Source organism: Hipposideros armiger, unplaced genomic scaffold (assembly GCF_001890085.2).
Source record: "Hipposideros armiger isolate ML-2016 unplaced genomic scaffold, ASM189008v1 scaffold_566, whole genome shotgun sequence".
NCBI classification, from domain to species: Eukaryota; Metazoa; Chordata; class Mammalia; order Chiroptera; family Hipposideridae; genus Hipposideros; species Hipposideros armiger.
In genome coordinates this window covers 1,140,467-1,147,363 of record NW_017731916.1, presented here as the reverse complement: position 1 = coordinate 1,147,363, position 6,897 = coordinate 1,140,467, and the positions used below count along the sequence as shown (strand labels likewise).

General features: G+C 45.3%; 1 pseudogene; it reads left to right on the top strand.

The window, feature by feature from the left end:
* The first annotated feature begins 5,925 nt into the window (after positions 1 to 5,925).
* Positions 5,926 to 6,398, top strand: LOC109371370 (midkine pseudogene; annotated as a pseudogene).
* The last annotated feature ends 499 nt before the right edge of the window (positions 6,399 to 6,897 follow it).

Here is a 6,897-nt window from a genome sequence, read left to right as displayed (position 1 = left end):
TGGTGGTGGTGGTGGTGGTTGTTGTTGTTGTGGTGGTGGTGGTGGTGGTGGTGGTGGTGGCAGGGGTGGTGTGTATGCTGGGGAAGTGTGTGTGGTGGGGAGTGGTTATGTGGAGTATCAGAAGGGGAATTCCAAATGACATGAAGCTTGTTAGGATCTGGGCATTTACTCGGAGTGGAATGGAAAACCATTGAAGCATTCTAAGCCAAGGAGTGACATAATCTGATCCACATTGTAAAGGAAATTATCTCGAGAACATATCGTAGAGAATAAAGGTAGAAGCAAGGAAGCCAGACAGGAAACATTTCCATATCCCATGCTAGCATGGTGGTAGTGGAGGTGAGGAGTGGTGGTTGGACCCTGCACTCTGACATGAACCTAAAGCCACATTACACACTGGTACTCATGTTCTCACCTAAATTACACTCCCCTCATCTTTCAACTCGGGTGTAGGTTTTCTAATGGTTGCTTCTTCTCTATCTGGAAGCAATTTGTTATTGTATTGGCCAGAGCCAAGCTACAGAATCAGCTCTGCAGTCTGTTGGCTTTCACTCTGATGATTTCTATTGACAGTGCCAGCTGTCATATGCTGAACCAGCTAGTTGCCTGCATCAACTTAGATACCCACTCAGTCTCTTATTTTTACCTGCTATGACTGTTTCCCCCTGTCAGCTTCTCCCCCAAAACACATATTCCCCCTTCTGCTCCAAGAGATGGGTGTGGGAGATGCCAAAGCAGCAAACAGAGTTAAGAGAAGTTGGTACTTTAAGCTCTCTCAAAAAGTGAGGCATCAGGGCCGGCCAAGTGGGCAATTGGTTAAGAGTTGGCTTGGGGTGCCAGCTCTGAGAAGCAGGCCCCAGTTTGGATCCCACATAAGGGCCAGTGACGCTGTGCCCTCTACAGCTAAGATGGTGAACAACAGCTCAACCTGGAGCTGGGCTGCCGTGATTTGCTGGCGTCGGTGCAGGCTGCAGTGAAGCTGCAGTGGGCTGCCATAAGCTACTGTGAGTGGCCGGCAGCCGGCATAACGGCCAGCAGCCAGAGTGAGCTGCCAAGAGCTGCCATGAATGGCCGTCCAGTGGCCGGTGACTGATCAGCTTCACCCAGGAAGAGCGCAATGATAATACCAACATGGGCCAGTGAAGCGATGTCCTCCACAACTAGACTGAGGAACAAAAGGACAGAAACTTGCCTGTTCCCCTTCCCCAATTCCCCAAAGCTGTTCCCCTCCCCCAATTCCCTAATTTAAAAAAAAAAAGTGAGTCATCAGCAGGTGTATAATGCAGTCTACTATAGCTAGAGTGTTTACAAAATTTGGAAGTTCCTCTCCTTCCCCAGTGTTAGTTTTAATATTATGCATATATTGTTTACAACAATTTCTGAGGACAATTATATTCTTGATTTTGCATAACTTTGTAATAGTCCTGTGAATTTAGTCATACAGATGGATCTATCATAGTTTTTTTTTATATTTTTCAAGAGGGAAACTGGAGATAAGTAGGATGAATAAACTATCCCAGAATACAGCTGACAAGTGATGGAATCAAGCAAGACACAGTTCCAAGTCATTTTAGTCCTGGTGCATGATACTCCAGAACACTAAATCAGCTCAGGATTTCAACAGAAAACAGGTTTGGAAGCTTTCTGTCCCTGCTAAATTTCCAAAAATAATTTCCTTAGCTTCTAACCGCTAAATCTTACTATTATTTTGTTATGAAGAGGAAATGACACCAGTCAACACATGGAGGTTTATTTCTGGTCAGAATTAACTAAATTACAATTTTCCAGTCAAGATGGCAGAGTAAGTACATGCTCTGCTCACCTACTCTCAAGACCACATCAATTACAACTAAACCACAGAACAATCATCATTGAGAATCACCTGAAGTCGAGCTCAGGGGTCGGCAAACTGCGGCTCACGAGCCACATGCGGCTCTTTGGATACGTTCCATCTCAAAAGTTTGACAACCCCTGGAAGAGCCAATCCTTTCCCTCACAACAATTTAAAAATTATTCAAGAGCCATAAGTATATTTTTATAATCACCATTATGTGAATAATATTCTTTAAAATTTTGATAAATGAAACTACAATAGTTGTATTTTAATTTTCAATTTTACTTCAGAGCCTGTGGCTCTCGAGGCTCACTTTTCTGACCCCTGGTGACTCTCCTGTCTCAAAAGTTTGCTGACACTTGGTCTAGCTGAACCAAAGCCCTACAGCTACATACATAAAGAAAAAGCCAGACCGGCCGAGTGGCACGATGGTTAAGAACTGGCTTGGGATGCCAGGGGCCCCAGTTCGGATCACACATATGAGGGCCAGTGACACTGCCCTCTACAGCTAAGGTGGTGAACAACAGCTCGACCTGGAGCTGGGCTGCTGTGAGTTGCCGGTGATGGCATAGGCTGCCATAAGCTACCTTGTATGGCCGGCAGCCAGTGTGAGTGCCCGGCAGCTGGTGTGAGCTGCCAAGAGCTGCCATGAGCGGCTGTCCAGAGACCGGCAACTGATCTGCCTCAGCCGGGAAGAGCACAATGATCACAATACCAACATGGGCCAGTGAAGCAAACAACGTCCTCCACAACTAGACTGAAGAACAAAAGGACTGAAGAACAAAAGGACAGCAACTTGTCTGTCCCCCTTCCCCCAATTCCCCACTCTGTTGTCCTCTCCCAATTCCCCAGTAAAATCTTTTAAAAAAAAAGAAAAAGAAAAAGAAAAAGAAAAAGCCACCTACCCTGGTAGGAGGGCCAGAGATGCAGAATGGGCTGGTCCCACACCCACGTGTGACCACTAAAAATTGGGAGGAATATCTCAGCTGTGGAGGTCCCTTCCTGAGGAGTGAGGGTTCCCAGCCCCTCCCCAGCTCAGGGTTTCAGTGCCAGGGAGAGAAGTCCCCATAACTTCTGGCTGTGAAAATCAACAGAGATTGTGGCCAAGTTAGATGGAAGGCAGCTGGATTCCTAGGCATTCCTCTTAAAAGAGATCATGCACAGATTTACTCACTGACAGACTCACTCGTTCTGAGCTCCAGCACTGGGACAGCAGCTCCAAAGGCACCAAGGACATACAGGGAGGAAATTAATTGTTCAACATCAGGGCGAGTGCTAGAGAGGTAGCTTTCTCCCAGCTGGAGAAGCTGGCAGAAGCCATTGTTTCTTTGTTGAGACCTCTCCCCTTCCTGCGTGCAGACACAGGCAGATTCCATATCTGAGTCTTCACCAGACTGGCTTTCACCTTCCATCTGCCCTGTCCTAGTGATTTTCTGAGATCACACCCCACCCAACTTTTGAGCACACCAAAGCAGCTTCCAGTGGCTTTTCCATATAAATGGTCTGCTTTGGCTCATGCTATGGATATTCCTAAAATTTCTTAAACGTTCACAAAACCCAAACAATGAGTATTTGGCTTCAGTGTGTCCTGTACCTCTAGCTGAGAAGCCCTAAGCCTGGCACTATTATCAGCCGGCCTTGGTTTGTGTCTTGGCCTCTCAAAACACCTCCAAGCACACCTCGGGTGGTGGCTATTTCTGATTGCTTTTTTTGCTAATGCTAGGTGGCCCTGGACAGGGCACAGACTGAAGCTGAACTTAGCCTGCAGCAGGTCCCCTCCCAGGAGGCCCAGGGGCTGGCAGCTCAGGGACCAACTTTGGACAGAACTGGAGCATCACCCAGATATCTCCAAGGACAACACATTCAAAGGGCACGCTGGAAAGACACCAGAGCCTTGCTAAAGTGAACCCTGCTCTGTACAGTCAGCCCCTGCAAGAGCTCTTCCACTGTAGTCACAGCCAGTCCTCACAACCAATCAGCCTGAAGGCTAATCCCTCCCACTGATGTATAAACAGCAATCAAGCCTCAACTACAACAGAAGGGTGCACATAACCCACAAAAGGGACACACCTGGTGCACCCGGCTCTGGTGACCATGAAGACTGCACCACAGGGTCTCACAGGACACCTATCACATAAAGCCGCTCTACTAAGACTGGGAGACATAGCTGCCCTAGCTTATACATAGAAACAAACACAGGGAGGCAGCCAAAATGGTGAAATAAAGACACATTTCCCAAATAAAAGAACAGAACAAAGCTCCAGGAAAAGAACTAAAGAAAATGGAGATGCACAACCTATCAGACACAGAGTTCCAAATACTGGTTATAAGGATGTTCAGCGATCTCAGGGAGAAGTTTAACAAAGAGATAGGAAACATAAAAATGGAGATAGAAAACATAAAACAAGAACCAGTCAGAAATAAAGTACAATAACTGAAGTGAAGAATACTTTAGAAAGAACTGACAGCAGATTAGATGAAGCAGAGGATCAAATCAGTGATTTAGAACATAAGGTAGCAGAAAGTGCCTAACCAGAACAGCAAAAAGAAAAAGAACCCAAAAGAATGAGGAGAGATTAACGGGCCACGGGGACAAAGTCAAGTGTACCAACATTCGCATAATAGGAATACTGAAAGGAGCACAGTGAGCAAGAAATTGAAAACCTATTTGAAGAAATAATGACTGAACACTTCCCTAATCTGGCAAAGGAAATAGATATGTAAGCCCAGGAAGTACAGTGTCCCAAACAAAATGAAAGCAAAGAGGGCCACACAAGACACATCATAATTAAAATGCCAAAGGTTAAAGATAAAGAGAGAATCTTAAAAGTAGCAAGAAAAAGCAATTAGTTACCTACAAGGGAGCTCCCATAACACTGTCAGATGATTTCTCAACAGAAACTTTACAGGCCAGAAGGAATTGGCACAAAATATTCAAAGGGATGAAAAACAAGGATCTACAACCAAAATTATTCTGTCCAGCAAAGCTACCATTCAGAGTTGAAAGACAAAGAGCTTCCCAGGCAAAAAGAGCTAAAGGAGTTCATCACCACCAAATCAGTATTACAAGAAATGTTAGAGGGACTTCTTTAAGACAAAAATAAAATAAAATAATAAAAAATATGAATAATAAAATGTCAATAACTACATATCTATTAATAATTACTTTAAATGTAAATGGATTAAATGCTCAAATTAAAAGACATAGGAGGGCTGAATGGATAAGAAAACCAAACCCTTATATATGCTTCCTACAAGAGATTCATTTCAGATCAAAAGACATAGACAGGCTGAAATCAAAGAAAAGGGAAAATGTTATTTCATGAAAATGGAAATAAACAAACAAACAAAGCTATGGTAGCAATAGTTATATTAAGACAAAGCAGACTTTAAAACAAAGGCTATAACAAGAGACAAAGAAGGACCCAATAGTCCCAATTCTGGGTAATCATCTGAAGAAATCCAAAACGCTACTTCTAGGGGACATGTGCATCCATATGTTCATTACAGCATTGTTTACAATGGCCAAGATGTGAAGGCAGCTTGGGCACCCATCGTTGGATGAATGGATAAAGAATAGGTGGAACATATATAATACAATGGAATATTGCTTGGCCATGGAAGGGAGTGGGTTCTCGCCATCTGTAGTGACATGGATAAGTCTGGAGGGCATTGTGCTGGGTGAAGTATGTCAGACAGCAAAAGACAGATGCAATGTGATTTCACTTACATGTGGAATCTAAAGAACAAAAACAAACAAACACAAACAAATTCATAGATACAGAGAACATTTTGATGGTGGCCAGATGGGAGGGGACTAGGAATGAGTGAAAAAAGTAAAGGGATTAAGAAGTACGAATTCACCTTACCCCAGTCAGAATGGCTATAATAAATAACTCAACAAACAACAAATGTTGGCGAGGTTGTGGGGAAAAGGGACCCCTGGTGCACTGTTGGTGGGACTGCAGACTGGTGCAGCCACTATGGTAGTCAGTATGGAGGTATCTCAAAAAACTGGAGGCCGCAGCGGCCTGAGCGGGACGTCCCCGCACAGCACGGGAGGGAGTGAAGCAGCGCAGGCAGCGAGCAAGATGCAGCACCAAAGCTTCCTCCTCCTCACCCTCCTCACCCTGCTGGCACTCACCTCTGCGGTGGCCAAAAAGAAAGACAAAGTGAAGACGGGCAGCCCGGGGAGAGAGTGCTCGGAGTGAACCTGGGGGCCCTGCACCCCCAGCAGCAAGGACTGTGGCACGGGTTTCTGCAAAGGTACCTGCGGGGCCCAGGACTCAGCGCATCCAATGCAGGGTGCCGTGCAACTTGGAAGGAGTTTGGAGCTGACTGCAAGTACAAGTTTGAGAACTGGGGATCCTGTGATGGGGGCTCAGGCACCCTGAAGAAGGCGTGGGACAATGCCCAGTGCCAGGAGACCATCCATGTGACCAAGCCCTGCACCCCCAAGACCAAAGCCAAGGCCAAGGCCAAGAAAGGGAAGGGAAAGGACTAGCAGCCTGGCCTGAATGCCAGAGAGCCCCTGGCCCAGGCCCTTCCTCCCACAGGCCCAAGATGTAACACACCAGTGCCTTTTGTTACTCATCAGCTTTATCAGTCCTGCCCTGCCTCTTCCCTTTCCCTCCCTGCCCCCACTCCCAAGTGCCCAAAGTGGGTAGGGACGAGGGATTCTGGGCAGCTTGAGCCTTCCCCCAAAAGGATTTGATTCCGTGCCCCCTTTGTTCTTCCCCACAATGATGTCATTACTAAGAAACAAACTCATATTTTTTTTCCCAATAAAAGCCTTTTTTTAAATATATAAAAACAAAACAAAACCAAAAAACTCCCAAAACTGGAAATGGAACTACCTTACAACCCAGCAATTCTACTCTTAGGTATTTATCCACAAAAATCCAGGACATTAATTTGAAAAAATATACACACACCTATGTTCACTGCGGCGCTATTCACAATACCTAAGGTATTCACAATACCTAAGACTTGGAAACAACCGAAATGCCCATCGGTAGATGACTGGATTAAGAAACTATGATACATTTACACAATGGAGTATT